The sequence below is a fragment of the Sorex araneus genome, chromosome 4 (assembly GCF_027595985.1).
Source record: "Sorex araneus isolate mSorAra2 chromosome 4, mSorAra2.pri, whole genome shotgun sequence".
NCBI classification, from domain to species: domain Eukaryota; kingdom Metazoa; phylum Chordata; class Mammalia; order Eulipotyphla; family Soricidae; genus Sorex; species Sorex araneus.
The window spans coordinates 88,267,320-88,285,405 of record NC_073305.1 but is presented as its reverse complement, the minus strand read 5'-3'; positions in this window follow the sequence as shown (position 1 = coordinate 88,285,405).

The window sequence follows — 18,086 nt, the reverse complement described above, 5'->3', positions numbered from 1 at the left end:
GAATCTAGCCGCCCGGGGAGGGATTTTCCCTCTCTACCCTGTCTTTCTGCACGAAAAATGGTGGTGGCAGCAACATCAAGGTGGCGAGAGCCACCTCCTAAGACTCCCAACCCAGAGGTATGAGTTTGCAGTGATGTGGCTCGTAGGAGATCATGGGGGGGGGTGGCGTGTAACCGGCACGCCCTTGGCCCAGATAAGATCTGGAGCTGCCACGCACGCAAAACGGACCCTCTGCTCCTAACGACTATGATCCGAGAGGTCTTCTAACCTATTTTGGCACCCAGAGTGGCTTCTTACAGAAATGCATCTAGACTGTGAACTGAGCTAAAATATCAGAAATCCAAAACCTGAAGAGGTAATAGAGTCTTCATTCTCAGAAGACTCAGAAGAGAATGAAGAGGTAACAGAGTCTTCATTCTCAGCAATGAAAAGAAATTATTTTTTTTTTAATTTATTTATTTTTAATTAGAGAATCACCGTGAGGGTACAGTTACAGATTTATACACTTTTGTGCTTATACTTCCCTCATACAAAGTTTGGGAACCCATCCCTTCACCAGTGCCCATTCTCCACCACCCGTAAACCCAGTGTCCCTCCCACCCTCCCCAATCCCATCTCCCCCCCACCCCACCCTGCCACTGTGGCAAGGCATTCCCTTCTGTTTTCTCTCTCTAATTAGCTGTTGTGGTTTGCAATAAAGGTGTTGAGTGGCCGCTGTGCTCAGTCTCTAGCCCTCATTCAGCCCGCAACTCCCTTCCCCCACATGGCCTTCGACTACAATGTAGTTGGTGATCGCTTCTCTGAGTTGACCTTTCCCCGGAACGTGAGGCCAGCCTCGAAGCCATGGAGTCAACCTCCTGGTACTTATTTCTACAGTTCTTGGGTGTTAGTCTCCCACTGTTATTCTATATACCGTAGATGAGTGCAATCTTTCTATGTCTGTCTCTCTCTTTCTGACTCATTTCACTCAACATGAAACTTTTCATGCCCATCCACTTAACTACAAAATTCTTGACCTCCTTTTTTCTAACAGCTGCATAGTATTCCATTGTATAGATGTACCAAAGTTTCCTCAACCAGTCATCCGTTCTGGGGCATTCGGGTTTTTTCCAGATTCTGGCTATTGTAAACAGTGCTGCGATGAACATACATGTGCAGATGTTGTTTCGATTGTACTTTTTTGCCTCTCTGGGATATATTCCCAGCAGTGGTATTGCTGGGTCAAATGGGAATTCAATATCTAATTTTTTGAGAGTCGTCCAAATTGTTTTCCAGAAGGGCTGAACCAGTCGGCATTCCCACCAGCAGTGAAGAAGGGTCCCTTTCTCCCCACATCCTCTCCAACAGCGGTTGCTTTTGTTCTTTTGGATGTGTGCTAGTCTCTGTGGTGTGAGGTGGTATCTCATGGTTGTTTTGATCTGCATCTCTCTGATGATTAGTGATGTAGAGCACTTTTTCATGTGCCTTTTGGCCATTCGTATTTCTTCCTTGGTAAAGTTTCTGTTCATTTCTTTGCCCCATTTTTTGATGGGGTTGGATGTTTTCTTCTTGTAGAGCTCAACCAGTGCTTTATATACCATTGATATCAACCCCTTATCTGATGGGTATTGTGTAAATATCCTTTCCCATTCTGTGGATAGTCTTTGTATTCTGGTCACTGTATCTCTTGCGGTGCAGAAGCTTTTTAGTTTAATGTAGTCCCATTTGTTGATCTCTGTTTTTAGCTAAAACAATTCTTGGGAAAAAGATGATGGGAGGCATCACCATCCCCAACCTCAAACTTTACTACAAAGCAGTAACAATTAAAACAGCATGGTACTGGAACAAAGGCAGAGCTGTAGACCAATGGAACAGGGTGGAATATCCCTACACACAACCCCAAATGTATGACCATCTAATCTTTGATAAGGGAGCAAGAGATGTGAAGTGGAGCAAGGAAAGCCTCTTTAACAAATGGTGCTGGCACAACTGGACAACCACATGCAAAAAAATGGGTTTAGACCTTGACCTGACACCATGCACAAAAGTCAGATCAAAATGGATTAAAGACCTCAACATTAGACCACAAACCATAAGGTACATTGAAGACAAGGTCGGCGAAACCCTCCACGATATTGAAAATAAAGGTATCTTCAAAGGTGACACGGAACTAAGCAATCTAGTAAAAGAAATTATTAAATGATGCCTTTTCAGCAGGCCTGATTGTTGGGGGAAAATTCCAAACAACAATAGTGAGTTCTCTATTGAAATATTGAATGTATTGAAAGTATAGAGAGAATAAAGTGAAGATCATTAGCTACTTAGGTGAGGGGTGGGTTGAAGGGGGGTATATTGGAGTTCTTGGTGGTGGAACATGTGCACTGGTGAAGGAATGGGGGTTTAATCATTATATGACTGAGACTTAAACCTGAAAGCTTTGTATTTTTTTTCACGGTGATTCAATGAAATAAAAACTTAAAAAAAAAAAAAAGATGTGCCTGGAGCTGAAGTCTCTTTGTCCTCTTAACCACTTCTTTGATGCTTTTGAAGGCATTCCACACTGCTCTCTTCCTCCTGTGCAGTTCTGGCACCAAGTCGTTCCTCATGTTGAGTTCTCGACCCAGGTACACATAGCTGCTGCATTCAAAGATATTTGTTCCATTGAGAACAAATGGAACGTCAGGGACTAGTTCATTTTTCATGAACACTGTTTTGCTGAGATTCAGCTGCAGTCCAACCTATCCACACTCACAGTTGAAGTCGGCCAGCATTTGTGCCACTTGGCTAATGTTTAGTGTTATGAGAACAATGTCATCAGCGAAGCAGAGGTGGTGTAGTTGCCAACCATCTATCTTCACTCCCATTCCTTCCCATTCCAGTCTTGGCATGATGTTCTCAAGGGTGGCACTGAAGAGTTTCAGTGAAATGGTATCACCCTGCCGAACCCCTCTCTTTACATCAATGATCACTTCCATGTAGAATGGTGAGATCTGGGTGATGAATCCATAATACAGCTCACGGAGGTTCTTGATGTACGGAGTTTGAATGCCCTGTTTGACTAGGACTTCAATGACCGCTTCAGTCTCAACAGAATCGAAGGCCTTCTTTAAATCGATGAACATTAGACAGAGCGGCATCTTGAACTCTTGCGAAACTTCGATGAGCTTGGTCACTGTGTAAATATGGTCAAACATGCTGAATCCTTTTCGGAACCTGGCTTGCTCACATGGTTGTCCTTTATTTAGTGTTCTGCCTATTCTATTCAGGATGACTGGAGTGAACAACTTGTAGACGACAGATAACAGGCAGATTGCGTGATAGTTGCCAATGTCGTGGATGTCTCCCTTCTCGTATAACAGAACAGTCCTTCTGGTTTTCCACTGGAACGGAACCTTGCATATAGACAGGTAGGTATGAAGAGCCGAGCCAGTGTATTGACAAGTACTGGCGGCAGATTCTTCAGGTGTTTGGGTCTGACCTTGTCTGGACCGGGTGCTGTACGCATCTTTACCGAAGAAATGGCATGTTAGATTTCGGAAGGGAGGACCTTGGGAATGCATATCCATCCTGCGGAATTTGGTATGTGGGCAGGTGGACGTGACTGTCGAAGAGATCTCAGTAGAAGTCGTGAACAATCCTCTCCATTGCCCTTCTGGAAAATGTGATAGATCCATCAAGACATCGGAGGGCAGTCATCTTGGACTTGAAGATGAAGGTGAAGGACAGGCGAGCGTTGCGAATACTTTTCCTGGATTCTGCCACATTGGCCAACACTGCTGCTCTTCTCTCTTTGAGGTTTTCCTTTATCACTTTTCTGCACAGCTTTGCGAGCTCGGACATTAGCTTGTGGTTGCCTGAGACTCGTGACAAACCACATTGGCAAATGACTTCGAGAGTTTCCAAAGACAGGCATCTGTTTGTGGCTTTCCCACTCTTGGCATTCTTCACGCAGTTATGGAGGTACTGAACCAGTTGATCGTATTCCTCGACGATGTTGTCATTGATAGCATCTTCCCACATTGCTGCAATAGTGCCAAAGAGCTCCCAGTTGGTGGTCATTCTGGGAGTTCTCTTCTTAAACTTAAACTATGCAGTCCTTTCTACCCGCTCTGTGAAGTAGAATTTTTCACAAAGGAGACGGTGGTTTGATCCCATTTGGAATTTTGGGACAACAGCAAGATCGGCCAGGCAAAACCTTCGATTGAATATGATGTGATCAATTTCATTGTAAAACTGTCCACCGTGAGACTCCCATGTCCAACCTTTAGATTCAGCCTTCTGGAACTGTGAGTTATCATGGATGGTCTTGGTTGACATGATGAACTCAGACAGTCTCTCACCCTGTTCATTCCATTCTAGGCCATGGAACCCAATGTGGAGTTCTTTGGGCAACCTTCTCTGTCCTATCTTGGCATTCAAATCACCAACAATGATCTTATAGAATGATCTTGTAGAAGGTGTGGTCTTCTTTATAGAACTTCTCCAGCTCCATGTAGAACTTCTCAATTTCTTCTTCATCGTAGTTGGATATTGGTGCGTAGATGATGAAAATAGAAACTGCCAGCAGTGAGCCACATCTATTCAAGTGTAATTGTCCAATTCAGCAGAGCCTGGCAAGCTACGCATGGCATATTCAATATGCCAAAAACAGTAACAACAATGGGCCTCATTTGCCTGACATCAAAAGAGCCCCCAATACAGCAGCGTTAAGAAGGATGAGCAAGGAGAGGCTGATAAAATCTCAGAGACAAACTAGAGTGCCAAAACAAGAAAGACTAAAATGACTGTCTGTACTTTCAATGCATGTACGCTGGCATCGGAAGCATCCATCGAGGACCTGATGGTGCAACCTCAGAAGATCAAGTACGACATCATTGGTCTGACAGAAATGAGAAGGCATCAATCACATCACTCCATTTTTGACAGTGAAGAACTGTTCCTCGGAACGTGCGACAACAGAAGAGTTGGTAGCATCGGTGTCCTTGTCAACTTTGCCATGAGCATTGATTCATTTGAATGCCTAACAACCCAAATCACTTCTACTATATTCTACTTATCAAAATAAGTCATAGAAAGCCCAGAGCAGGGGACAATATATAAGTACAAATAAGGAGTGAGTGTTTTGGAGATCAGCTACCATATTTAGGGATAATGACAACTAGAATGTTTTTTAAATGAGATTATCTATAAGATTTTATTGGGGGGGGGTGTATGATGCCACACACAGGTCAGCCTGTAACTGCAGAGCAAGTACATCAGCAACCTAATGGTGCCTTCAGACTTCCTGACACCCCAGAATTGTCTCTGTGCCTTTGACCGGACCCCAACAACTTGAGACCAAGTTTACCAAGAAATTAAATGGCCAAAAGTTAGGTATGTGGAAACCATGCCCACAAACCACCTCTGGCTCAGCTATATAAGTTCATTTATTGGCCTTATTTCAGAGATCCATAGATAAATCTCAAAAGAGATCAAAAGCCACGGTTAATCTCAGACCCGTGCATGGCAGAACAGAGTGGGGTAAATCAGAGGGGGCAGATTGGCCTGTGCCTGCCCAAGCAGAGCCCCCAGCAGCCGCTTGCTTCCACAATCCAAAATTGCCACCATACCCCCAGCCTGATTCCACTGTCTTAGAACGGACTTCACCAAGATATAATCTGCTAAAAATTCGGGTATGCACGTTTTTTGACTGAAATCTTCAGGCTTTCCCGAAGTTGGGTGGGCTACCTTCCCTCCAATTCCCAATACACATGGAAGCACTGGCAGTCATCCCCACGAACCAACTCCAGCACCACCCTGTAAACTCTATCACTGGCCTTGGTTCAGAGACCCATATATAAATCTTGAAAGAGATCAAAAGCCTGAACACAGCAGCAAGTCCTAGAAGACATCACAGAGCTGGGGATCTCTCCAAGACCCATAATGAGCCAATTTCACCTGGGTACCCCAGATGGAGCCCGTGCACTCTCCCCTCCTACTCCATATGGAATCCTGGCAACCAAGAGCTTCTACAAGCAAGGCCCAGGGCTACATCTGGTGATGCTCAGGAGTTGCTTCTTGTTCTGAACTCAAGAATTATTCTTGGTGATGCTCAAGTACCATAAGGGATGCCAGCGATCTAATCTGGATTAGCTGTATAAACAAATACCATGAGATATGGTAGCTGTGATGGGATTTTGTCTGTCAAAATTTCAAATTCTACAGAAGAGATCTGCAAAACATCTCAAATTTCAGTTGAGTTAAAAATATTTTTGAAAGTACAAATTGACACAGGAATGAGAGAATTTAGGAGGCCTTGACCCATGGCATGGAATATGCTAAGTCACAAAGAATACACATAAAGATCCCAGATTCATGTCTTCTTACTGATTAAACGTTACTTGAAAGAAACATTCAATGTTTTTAAACACTGTTCACAATAGCCAGAATCTGAAAATAACCCGAGTGCCCAAGAACAGACGACTGGTTAGAGAAACTTGGTACATCTACACAATAGAATACTATACAGCTGTTATGAAAGATGAAGTTATGAAATTTGCTTATAAGTGGATGGTCATGGAGAGTATCACACTAAATTAAAGGGTCAAAAAGAGAGGGACAGACATAGAATGACTGTACTCATTTGTGGAATATAAAATAACATAATATGAGACTGACACCCAAGGATAGTAAACATAAGGGCAAGGAATATTGCTCCATAGTTGGAAGCCTGCCTCATAGGCTGGGGAGAAGACAGCTGAAATACAGAAGGGATCACTAAGTCAATGATGGTTGGAGGGATCATTCGGGATGGGAGATGTGTGCTAAAAATAGATAAAGGACCAAATGTGATAGCCTCTCAGTATTTATATTGCAAACCATACTGCCCAAAAGTAAAGAGAGAATATGGGGGAAATTTTCTGCCACAGAGGCAGGGGAAGGGTTGGAAAGGGGGGTATACTGGGGACATTGATGGTAGAAAAAGTGCACTGGTGGAGGGATGGGTGTTTGATTATTATATGACTGAAATTCAAACACGAAAGTTTTGTAACTATATCTCATGGTGATTTAATTAAAAAAATAGATAAATGAAAAGATAAAAGATTTTATTTGGTTCTTAGCCTCAGGCTAGAATTTTTTCATATGAAATTCAAGACATTCACTCACAAGTATTAAAAAATAACTTTAGTGACATAAAAGAGAAAACTTGGGAAAGTGTTTACACATAAAATAATAGAATTGTTTTATTTATTTATTTTGCTTTTTGAGTCACACCCAGCGATGCTCAGTGGTTACTCCTGGCTTTACACTCAGGAATTACTCCTAGCAGTGCTTGGGAGACCATATGGATGCCGGGGATCAAAGCCACGTGCAAAGCAAACCCCCTACCCACTGTGCTATCGCTCCGGCCCGAATTGTTTTAATAATACTTTATAATTCACAAAATGCTTCTCTCCCCAACCTCGGATTTTATTTCTATATGAAACAGTTCCATTTATACTGATTTCACATATGAAGAAATTGAGGTTCAAAAAGATTCTTATTCTAATTTGTCCAGGCCAGGCCTCACAGTTATTCTATCTGGACAGTCCAAATTCATGTGGCAGAGAAACTCTGTCTTTAGGGGCCAGGATAGTAATAAAAAGGAGTTGTGTGCCCCTTTGTACTCTTTGCAAAAAAATCACATTTTACCTGAATATTAAATGTCTAATATATTTTTTATTTCTATTAATTATTATTGTCTCATTTCCTATTAAGCAAGCTACTATCTTCATCTCTCACTAGATTCCCACTTATTTATTTTTCTTTCTGGCCCACACCCAGCAATGCTCCAGGGTAACTCAGGACTTACTCCTGACATGCTCAGGGGACCATATGGGATGCTGGAGATCGAACCCGGATCAGCTGCATGCAAAGCAAGCACTCTCCTGGCTGTCCTATCACTCCACCCCCAGATTCCCACTATTGATGAGAATGAAGCTGCTAGGAGTGATTTGTTCCTTCTTAAATCTGATATAAGAAGCACCACTGCAAAAAAAGAAAGAAAGAACACTGCAAACATGATAATAAATGACAAAATAAAAACCTTGCCATTTGTAGTCAACAATAAAGAAGCGTAACTATTGTAAATTGGAAAGGGCAGCCAATGAGACCTGCTCTCTCTCTATGACAGTAGAGTTCATATTCAGTAAATACTGAATAGGAGTTTGAGTCCAGTGTTTACAATCTTCTGATTTTCAAGAATTGTTATAAGATCATATTTCAAGTGAAATAGTCAAAGGTTAAAATATTGGCAACAAATTTAATTTTTTAAAGGTTGAATAGACTAGATAAATATTATCTAAGATCGAATTGTCCTGGACACAACCTATTATTTTTTAAAACTCAATGAATTTTAGAGTTGGAGGTGGCGTTATCCTTTCAGAGCACCTAACTTCGTACTAGTAGTCAGAACATTTTCTGAGTGTGAGGTAAACCAAAAATACAACCTTTCTAGTTTTGGGTTATCGCATCTATAGAACAAGATAACATAACATCTACCACATGGATGGTTTTAGTTTTTGGTAGTGTGTGTTTTTATTGAGACAGTTTAAATATCATTTAACCATTTTGATATACCATTACAAGCATCCAAAAATTCAGTGTTTTCATACTGTGGGAATCAATTAACCTATCAGATTCCTGGGGCCTGATTTTAAGCCCATAGGAAATGGGATCTGAAGCTCCTGGTATCTGTAGATAGACTCTACAGCAAAGAGCTAGAATGATCTGCCTTATCAGGAGCTAGAGTATGGGGTAAAGATGTTTGCCTTGCATGTGGCCAATTCCAGTTAGATCCCCATCAACACAAAGGGTTTCTTGTCAGGACTAGCTCTTCTAGGATCACTGATCACAGACCCAGTACAAGCTCAGAACTACCACTAGGTGTAGCCCAAAATTTAATCAGTAGATAACAAAAATGGAAAAAAAGAATCGTTTTTATCAGAAACTCTCTGATCACCAGTTCCTGAGCATGACACAGAAGCAGCAGGCTGGCAGGCAGAAATTTGGAATCTTCAACCTGAATCACAGGATGGGCTTACCCCATCTCTCCACAATATAAACCCCCAAGCTAAGAGTCATAGTTAAACATTTACCCTGAAGCTGAGAACATCATGGAAACTGTTTTGATCTTTTCATGTTACTCTAAGAAAAAACAGGAGATGGAGTGACTTATAAACAACAAAACCATGTTTTAAGCATTTTTATTGTGGCACCAGGATTTACAACACTGTGCTTCTTATGCATAGAACATTCCAACAGCACACCAGTGTCCCAAACTTCCCTCCACCAGTGTCCCAGGACCCATTTCAGCCATCCCACTCTTGTTAGCTCAGTTCTCAAAAAAAATCTCCAATTCTGATGACTTTGGACATTTGCTATTCCCTTCCTATGTTTCTATGTCCAAAAGTTGGGGATATCATTATTTATTTATTTATTTATTTATTTAATTGAATCACTGTGAGATAGTTACAAAGCTTTCATGATCAGGTTTCAGTCATACAATGTTCCAACACCCATCCCTCCACCAGTGTACATTTCCCACCACCAATATCTGCCATATCCCTCCTGCAACCCTCCCCTCCCGCTTCAGCCTGCCTCTATGGCAGGCACTTCTCTCTCTTCTCTCTCTCTCTCTCTCTCTCTCTCTCTCTCTCTCTCTCTCTCTGCATAATGGTTTGCAATACAGATACTGAGAGGCCATCATGTTTGGTCCTTTACTCACTTTCAGCACACAGGGGAGATCTTTCTTTAACAAAATCTTTTTGCTCATAATTCTGGAGTCTTGGAAGTCAAAGATCCAGGTGCTGGCCCACTCTGTGTCTAATGATGAATCACCTTGGTGGTTCATACATGGCTGCTGGCTCACTGTGACTTAGTGTGTGCTGGGGCAGGGGTGGGGATGGGGATTTTCTTTTTTCAAATGGGCATGAATGCCATTTATAAGTGGCTCCTGATCTTATCATCTCCCAAGGTTGTACTTCCTAATCCTGTTATTGGGTATTAGGATTTCAAGACAAGAAGTTTAAGGGCATCCATTCAGTCCATAACAGAAACCCAGAGAAGGCAACAGGAAGCCAGTCTGTGAAGATTTATCTGAAGCCCAGCCAGCCAATGGTTCTCTGAGGGGACAGTGACTTTTGAAGCAGTGACTTCTGCTCAAGGAAGTGAAAAGCCAAAAAGAGTTAGCAGATACACATCAAAGAACCATCTGAAAGGAATGTCAGACATTTTAATGCTAATGAGTTAAGGGAAGGAAGAAGACAGTTAGGCAAGACCTGATTGTGTTGAGAAAAAAGCGCGGGTAAAAAAAAAAAAAAAAGAGTAAAGCCAAACAGAATTCTAGAATCTTGGTTCAATGTTCATATACCAAATTGAATCCTTAGCAGGGCAATTACTAAATATGCTTTGTTGTAAATATTTCCTCCGATAGAAAATAAACATACGTTTGTTGATTCTAAAGTCTTCAGAAAGATTATTTTCAAATACTCATCCTAGAGCCAGGGAGATGACTCAATGGGCTGACCGCCAGCTTTCCATGTAGGAGGGGGGTTTTATGTCTGGCACTATAGGTCCCCTGAGCACCATCCTCAAGCACCCCGTTGGGAGCAGCCCCTGAGCACTGCAGCTACTACCCTCTACTGCTGCAGCCAAAACATCCCAAATTTTTTATCTCAAGTTCTATGGTTATTTGTTTGATAGTTTACTTTCATTAGGAAAAACCAGGCCTCACTTTCCTGAAGTAAACATGAGTGTAAGATAAGGAATATTGCAATTGCAAGCAACTCATGAGAAATGCATTTGGTAGTAATCCTTTTTTGTAAGTTTAGAGGTAACGTCCAGTAGAGTAGATAAAAGTTCAAGGCCTGTGAGCGTGCTCTGTACAATATGGTGAAACCCATTCAATAATTTTCTGTTTTCACTTTCACTACCCTTAGAATGAAGACTGGAGCGATAGCACAGCAGGTAGGGCATTTGCCTTGCACGCGGCCAACCCAGGTTCGATTCCTCTGTCCCTCTCGGAGAGCCCAGCAAGCTACCGACAGTCCTGCCCGCACGGCAGAGCTTGGCAAGCTACCGGTGGTGTATTCAATATGCCAAAAACAGGAACAACAAGTCTCACAATGGAGACATTACTGGTGCCCGCTCGAGCAAATCGAAGAACAACAGGACAATGGTGCTACAGTGCTACCCTTAGAATGAAGCCTTTGGGTTGCTTGTCACTTCTATGTTGCAAGACAGCTGCTTCACCTCCGGGTGTTACATGTGTATTTCAGGTAGGGAGGAGAAGGAAAGGGGAGGTGGGAAGAGACTGGACCTATGTCAGAATATCAAAAGTTTTCACAGAAAACGTCCACTTAGATTTCCTGGAACACCCCAGGGTCATATAGTCACTTTGGATGCAAAGCCAACTTGGGGAGGCAATTTTCTTTTTTCCACTGTGACAAAACTGAGCTCTTTCAAGGTAGACTTAAAAAGTTTTTTAAGGTGAACTTTTTTTTTCTTTTTGGGTCACACCCAGTGATGCTGAGGGGATATTCCTGGCTCTGTGCTCAGGAATTACTCCTGGCAATGCTTGGGGGACCATATGGGATGCCAGAGGATTGAACCCCGGGTCGGCTGTGTGAAAGGCAAACACGCTACCCATTCTATTATCGCTCCAGCCTCTCTAAGGTGAACTTTTAAGGTGACAAAGAAGCAGTGATGGAGGGTCTTGGATATTTTGGTGGTGGTAAAGTGCAATGACGGTATATATCCAAACCATAAATATTGACGAGGTTGTAACTATTTTACCTAAACTATACCAATAACAAGATAAATACAGATTTAAAAAAATAGAACTCAAAGCGTAGGCTTTTACAAGGAAAGGAAGTGAGAAGTGGTAGCATTGAGTATACAGTCAGCAGCCACCTCACCAGATACTTAGACTTTGTTGGCTCTTAAATACTGAAAGACGAAGCATGAACTAACTGCATTGAGAAAGTTTAATTTGGAATAAACACCTACTGTCAATATTTGCTAAGTCCTTGTTACTTGCAAACAAAAAGTGAACTTGCAAACAAAACCCCTCCTAAAATCTCTTCTCCTTTTATTATACACTGTTTCACCTTTCTCTACTCCCAATTGCAAAATAGGAAGAAAACAAAAGCAAGAAAAAGCTATGAAAACAGAAAGCTTACAGTAACCAAGATTGTAGCCAAAGCCTGATCTTCTTATCAGGGGAGAGGCTAAAGACTAAAAGGACTTGTTCATCTGATTTGGTTTGAATGTTTTTTTTTTTTTTTTTTTTTGCTTTTTGGGTCACACCCAGCGATGCTCAGGGGTTACTCCTGGCTTTGCACTCAGGAACTACTCCTGGCGGTGCTTGGGGGACCATATGGGATGCCGGGGGATCGAACCCGGGTCGGCCGCGTGTAAGGCAAACGCCCTACCCGCTGTGCTATCGCTCCGGCCCCAAATGTTTATTTTATATGTCACAGAAATATTAATATTTGACTATACCCTACCTGAAATAGTACATAACAAACATACTTCTAATTTGGGTAATAAACACCTCCAGACCTCTATGAAATTAGGCAGTTGTGAAACTACACTTATAAAGATCAAGCACTACATTATCACACAAATTAAACAGTGGCAGAAAAGAAAAGAAGAGAGGGACTCAGTGATAGTACAATAAGTAGGGCATTTGCCTTGCCTGCAGCCAACCTGAGTGCAATCCACAGTATTTCATATGGTTTCCTGAGCCTACCAGGAATGATCTCTGAGCATGTGCTGGTGTGGCCAAAAAGCCAAAACAAAAAATTAAAATCTGAAATTTTAGGGGCCTGGAAAAAGGTCAGATAGGTAAGATGCCTGAATTGTTTAAATCTGAAGTGGTCATTTACATAAATTAGTTCCTTAGGATAAAGCCATCAAGAATTATTTCTAGGGGCTGGAACGATAGCACAGTGGGTAGGGCATTTGCCTTGCACGCGGCCGACCCGGGTTTGATTCCCAGCATCCCATATGGTCCCCTGAGCACCGCCAGGGGTGATTCCCGAGTGCAGAACTAGGAGTAACCCTTGTGCATTGCCGGGTGTGACCCAAAAAGCAAAAAAAAAAAAAAAAAAGAAAAAAAGAAAAAAAAAGAATTATTTCTAAACTGTAAACATTGATTACATTTGAGTACTAAATTCGCCCTGGGATTTATTTCAGAAATATTACTGACTTAATAATTAAGGTTAATATTTGCCCACCCCAGAGCACTACAAAATACCACAGGGTAAAGGTAAAGTTCTTGCTCTTGTTATGACTCCCAGAAGAGCCTCACCCTGTAGATATTTAACAGATACTTCTTGGCATTTTAATAAAATGATATCTATCAGTTCCCTAAGAATACTTTGTGGACTTATGATAACAGTAGCCCAGATACTAATATAGTATTTTGTTCAATATCCACATTATACTACACAAGTACTAATGTTTATACAAGTCTTTCTTTGAAAACAGGCATAAGGTCCATTTTTCATTTTTCTAAGTTAGTCTGATATGCACATCCAAAGGAATAAATTATTCTTAGTAGATTTTAAAGAATGATTTATTTATTTGTTTTGCTTTTTGGGTCATACTCAACGATGCTCAGTAGTTACTCCTGACTCTGCATTCAGAAATTACTCCCAGCGGTGCTCATGGGACCATATGGGATGTCAGGAATCAAACCCGGGTCAGCTACATGCAAGACAAATGCCCTCCCCACTGTCCTATTGCTCTGACCCTCTTAGTAGAATTTTTAAATAAATGAAATTCTACTCTGGGAAGAATTTCTTATGTGCAAGAGAAAGTATAATTTATTAGTGGTATCTGTTATGCACCAAGGGTGTTGTTCAACAAAGGGTTGAACATTATTTTTCTATAAAGTGTTACCACCTTCATAAAGGAAGAGTCTTAAAGGAAGTGGTGAGGCCTGATGTTTTGAAACACTACGAATGTTTTTCCCCTCTATGGAACACAAGATGCAAATAATTCAAGTTTTAAACATTTGAAGGAAGTGAATCCTAGATATGAACAAGTCTGAACAATATATGAACAATATAAACAGTATAAGGTACAAAGGCACAAGAAACTAAGCTTAGTTTATGACACCAAAGTTCAAAGTAGGCTTACTCCACCTCTTTGCAGGGCTACATGCTGTGCCCCGTGTCCATAACTGGGCCAGATGACATCTACAGCAGTATCTCTCCAATTTAATGAACATGGAAATGGGGGAGAGGCGGGAGAGGATGCTAAAAGAGGCATTTCATTTGAGTGAACTTGTTGACCTGAATGTCCCCAAACTTCCAAGTAATTAGGATGCCCCTGGGACTTCTACATTTTGAATAGCAAGTCATCCAGCTTTTTTCCAGCCTGAGTATAACAGTCTTCTCTAGAAGGATTTGCATGACCTCTTTGCATGAAACGGGCTACAGAATCATCAAGTATTGGTAGTTGACTACTGCTTGGTCACTTGAGAGGAAAAGAAGCACATCTCAGAATATACAAGTCTTAGGGGAACTCCATGTGACTTAGAAACCCAGTCAGCATGCCAAGAGGATAATGAGAAACGTAATTGAAATGTGGGCGAAAACCTCCAAAGACTACAAGCCTTTGCTCTGACATGCATCCTGAATATGGTGTCCCCATGCCAAGATTTTATTAAAAGGTAATTAAGAGCAAGCATGAGAAAATACATGCTCTCAAGAGTCTCATGAACCCTTAGTTTCAAATGGAGTTAAGCAACTCTGAAGAATCTGATTAATATCACAGGTCTGCTACCTGAACAGAACATTAAGACGCCATAAGCAATTGAGATGTTATCTAAATAAGCAGCAAAGTAGCAGCAAAAATGGTGAACTCTGCAATAATCCAGAAACACACAAAAATAACCTCAGACTGAGAAATTTTTATGGGCTATTCTACTAGATTTCAACTCTCCTAATCTCTTCTAAATCTCCTAATGCCAATTTGTTTCTTAACATAAGCAAAGTCATCTTCCCCAAAGAGAATTTTTCACATGTTGTTATGTTATGAAGTCTAAGGTTTGTCATACCTTTGGAAAATGAAATGCTTACTCTTTTAGAGTGTAATTCTATTGCTTTTTACAAAAGTTTGTGAAATCATATTCAAATTGGTATATTCCACATTTTCATTACTCTTTAAAATTTCTCCTCTCTCATTGCACAACCAATTCATTTTTTTTGTTTCCAATAGCAAAAGTTTATTTAGAATTGAACTTTTCTATAATTTCAATGACCAAGAAAATGCATCAAACCAAATATTATGTTCAAATCATTATGTTTTATAAATAGCCTTTTATGTTTCTAGAACATAAGAATGAATAAATAAGGCAAATAAATATGTATTTGTTTGTATTTATTTGCCAAAGTCAGGTTAGCACTACTTTTCAAAAATGTATTATCTAACACTCTGAGAATTTGTTTCCCTCTGTGTTTTTTGACATAATCTGGAAAATAATGCACAGCCAATTCTTACCATGCTTTCAGCATCTGGTAATCAATAATAAATTTTTTCTATCCTTTTTTTCTTATATTTTACAATTTCCTATGTGGAAACATATGATATGGAGTCTTTTGAGTCTGCTGCTTCTACTTTGACCAATGTTTTTGAAATCCATTAATGCTGAGGCATATGTAGGTTCCGTTGTGAATGAGGTTAATGAATGATATTCCATTGCAGTGCCATGATAGAAATCAGAGACAAAAATTATTATTCCCTTTGATAATCTAGAGATAATTTTGCTATTTGTCTTGGGGCCACATTCAGTGGTGCTCAGGGCTTAGTCCTGGCTCTGCACTCAGGAATTAATCCTGGCAGACCCAGTGACCACACGGTATCCCGGGGATCAAACCTGGGTGGGATGCATGCAAGGTAAGCACCTCACCTGCATTATTATCTTTCAGCCCCAAGTGTTCTTTCATTTTAAAAAAGCATCATGATGAAGTGTGGAATTTTTATGTCCAAAACTGTTTCTTCCAATTTTTGAAATCTTTTACGAGTTGCAAAAATATAGATTTATTTGGGGATGAAGAGATAGTACAGTGGGGAGAGCTATTGTCCTGGAAATCTGTATGGTCCCCCAAGTCCTGCCAGGATTGCTCCCTGAGCACAGAGTCAGGAGTAAGCCTTGAGCTCCTCTGGGTATAACCCCAAAATCTGAAGAAAAATATCAGACTTTGTTGTATTAATGCTAAGGGTATGCATGGAAACAAAGACAGTGATTCTTTAGGATAAGCCCCTTTCAAAAATCAGTTTCAGTGAGTCAGTTTCGATGGCTATAGACTATGAGTCTTTTGTACACTAGATACTCTCTAATCTGGGGTTTATTCTAAGTTGGGTCTAGGTTCTATTTAAGCTTTTGCTTTACCAGACATTGGTGAATTTGGAGCACCAAAGAAATCAACTTGTAACCCTTTGGGTTTTGCTGAGGCTGGATAAATAATAAACAAGCATGAGATATATTGATTAAAGAAAGAGTAAAAAGAAAAAAATTTAGATATATATTTGTAAGAGTTCCTTCTGTGCCTAAGGGAGACCCAACAAAACTGAGGAACTTGCCATGTGATCCTGGACACCATTTTTTTTTCATATCTCTGAGCTAATGCAGAGGACATAGAAAAAAAGCAAGGGAGAACAGACAGCAAGGTAACTGGAGGGCAGTATAAGTTCTGGCTTTTCCATTGAATAAATCTTTTTAAAAGGAAGGTTTAAATGGCCTGCCTATGGTGAAATTAACCTTTTGCCAACACAGATTTGGGTTATGGTAGATTTTTGCTTCCCTACAGCCACCACAATGAAGTGTTACCAATTTTACTACAAATGGCATTTCTTACTTTCTTTTCACACTTTAGTTGTTTCTGAAATGTCTAACATCTTATTTTCTTTAGTGTTCTCTTTACAAAATGATTTCTTAGGCAACTCTGAATCTGATTGTTGTTTTACTATAATAATGTTAACATGACATAATTATAATAATGTTAACATTGTAGAACTGATTCTTTTCTGTGGTTGAAATATTGTTTTCTAAGCAAACCTGAAATTATCCCATGTAATTTTGATCCATTTCTACACCCATTTTTTCTATTCCTGAATATTGTTCTACTTGTTTTAAGATGCCATATTTGAATGAAAGAATTTTTTACATAAATTTACACTTGTTTTTTTAATCAACATGGGGTTTAAGTAAATGTAATATATTGTGAATTAGGAGTATGAATTAGCGTGAATTATGCAAATTATCATATTCAGTAATTAAATATGTGCATAAATAGTATTTAAAATATGAAAATCTGGGGCCGGAGCAATAGTACAGTGGGTAGGGTGTTTACCTTGCACACAACCGATATGGGTTCAATTGCCAGGACCCCACTGGTTCTCTAACACCTGCCAGGAGTGATCCTGAGTACAGAGCCAGGAGTAAGCCCTAAGCACTTCTGGGTGTGACCCTCCCCCCAAATATCAAAATCTGCTTGTGCAGTGATGAGAGCAATGTAAAACAGTGCTAAAACATTGTAGGTGATGTTCTCCAAAAAATAAAAATATTTTTCAGTTTTGGGGTCATACACAATGGTACAGTGGTATGATGGTACTCAGGTCTTCTGGTTCTGAGTTCAGGGGATTACTCTTGAGGGCTTTGGGGATCGTATGTGATGCTGGAGATCAAACCTGTGTCAGCCACATGTAAGACAAGCCCTGATCTGCTATACTATTACTCCAGTTCCAAAATGGCAACTTAAAAAAATAGAATTACCCTTCTAGTCCTTAGTGTATGTGTGCAGCATATACAGCAACATATGTGGCAAGCCAAAGAGCCAGAAAGATGCAAGAAAGATGACTCAGAGGGCTGAAGACCATTGTGTGCAGTTTGACTCTGGCACAGCATGACCCCCAATATAGTTTCACATAGGTATGGCCCCAAATAAACAAAATATATACAGAAAATTATTGTCCCTAGAAAGAGCACTGAACTGTGGAGAGAGGGTTGGTGAATGAATGCTCCAACTTCCTAGCCCTTGGTTGGGGTAGCAAAGCGATACTCTGCTGTTTCCCAG